Below are 1,982 nucleotides of genomic sequence, written 5' to 3' on the forward strand. Positions count from 1 at the left end.
GGTGACCATGTGACCCAGCTTGTGCAAGACAGTCTCAGTTTATGCCTGTTGTCCTGGGTGACTTTCCTATTCAAAATGCCCAGATTTAGAGAAAGACAAATACCACATGATTTCACTCATATGTGGAATTGAAGAAACAAAGCAGAAGAACATATGGAAAGGGTGGGGGAGAGAAGAAAATAGAGGAAAACAAACCACAAAAGACTCTTAACGATAGAGAACAGACTGAGGGTTCATGGAAGAAGGTGGGTGGCGGATGGGCTAAATGGGTGATGGGTACTAAGGAGGGCACTGGTTGTGATGAACACCGGGTGTCACTGAATTCTCCTGAAACAATACTGTATTGGAATGCTAAAGAGAGGGATCAGCATCGGGGAAGGAAGTCAAAGATAACTCCACTGTTGCTTGCCCAAGTAACTAGGAAATGCATTTTTCATTAACTCAGGTGGAGAAACCGGGACCCAGATATTAGAAGAAGATGACAGTGTGCTTTGGGAAATTGTACTTTTGAGTGGTCTGTTAGATAATCACGTGGAGATGTGGGGCAGGCAGTTGAATGAGTTTGGAGTGGAAGGGGAAGGGGCAGGGTAAGTATATAAACGTGTATTCTCCACGGGTTGGGGACAATGTTCTACAAATACGCAGTTCCCTGCCCAAACTATATAGCATAGCTCTGCCACCTGCTTGCATGTCAACTGAGAAGTCAGTTACTGTATGTTACCTTCCTTTCAGTAGCTACGTCTTCTGTATTCTATTTTTGTGGGGGGGGGTTTGTTTTGTTGTTGGTACTTGTTTTATTTTTCACTTTAATTACATGAGGGACAATAGGCGGGGAGGAGAATTTATTCGCCTTTCTGGGCCTTGATTTTCCTCAGATAGAACTCCAGCCTCCTGCCCTCTGGCACATAGCCATGTGCTCGGCCACGCTGGCCTGATCTTGAAGCCGTGTATGCAAGAAGCTTGTCTGGCTGAAACTGCTCCTTCAGAAGACACTAATCTTGGCATTCTTTTTCTTGTCCTCCTGCTTCTTTGAATTGTCATTGATTGTTTTGTATTTAAAATCTCTTCATCTTCGGGAGTCAGTCTGACCCCCTTCTTGCAGCCCAAGGTCAGTGCATAGTGGGACCCATACCACTATTGGGACAGTGTGTGGTTAATGAGAATGATTCCATTCTTCACCAGGGTTTTGGTGGGACCAGTTGGTTATTAGATGCATCGTAGACAAAGTCAGTAATCCTTGTTCTTTGTGTATAACACTTGGAGCCCCAGGGTACGTTCCCCACATCCAGCCTCCAGGCATGCTACTTGTTGCTGCCTTGTCTGAACAGACTGTGTGCGGAAGGGTGGGGAGGCGGATGGAGGCCAATTCATTGTTAGCAATGGGGCATCCCAGCTCACGCTCCCTCTTCTCATGGCAGGGCTGGCACTTGTGTTAGTTGTCCTGAGCGATGCCCATTGCGAAGTGCTGGCTGGAAAGGAGATGCTTTTAATTTTGAAGTATAATAACTCCAAACAGACCTGCGACAATGTTTATTAAACTTTGCCAGAAAACAGGAAGCTCGTTGGACCTTCAGATAAACTCCTGCTTCGTTTCTGAGTTATTTTCTTCAGAGAATAATTTTTAATAATTTTTTTCTATTGCAAGTATATTTTTTTCTCTTTAGGGAGGGCAATTATTAATGGCCCTCCAAGTACTTACTGCACTTCTTTAACCATTTTCATCTTAGTCATTTTTTTTAAACCTAAGAATTATGTGATTTTTTTATTCCCTCAAACATATCCTCCTGTCACTGACCTATTGTGCTCTGGGTAACTCCTAGTCCTTTTAAAGAGTTCATAGAACACTAGTAGTCCTTTGTTGCACTAGTTTTCTTTTCATTGTGTTACAGATTTATTTCCTATTTCAGAGCATTCATGTTTTGTTTAATTGCCTTGACAGGGAAAAGCAGAGGTAACAGACTATTTTCTTCCCTATCTCTTGT

The 1,982-nt window shown here is 43.2% G+C and overlaps 1 pseudogene; it reads right to left on the minus strand.

Annotated features, from left to right (window-relative positions):
* Nucleotides 1-842: 842 nt before the first annotated feature.
* LOC109276045 (40S ribosomal protein S8-like) lies at nt 843-1,456 on the minus strand (annotated as a pseudogene).
* Nucleotides 1,457-1,982: the final 526 nt, after the last annotated feature.

The sequence above is a fragment of the Panthera pardus genome, unplaced genomic scaffold (assembly GCF_024362965.1).
Source record: "Panthera pardus isolate Hobbes unplaced genomic scaffold, ASM2436296v1 HiC_scaffold_2, whole genome shotgun sequence".
Lineage (NCBI taxonomy): Eukaryota > Metazoa > Chordata > Mammalia > Carnivora > Felidae > Panthera > Panthera pardus.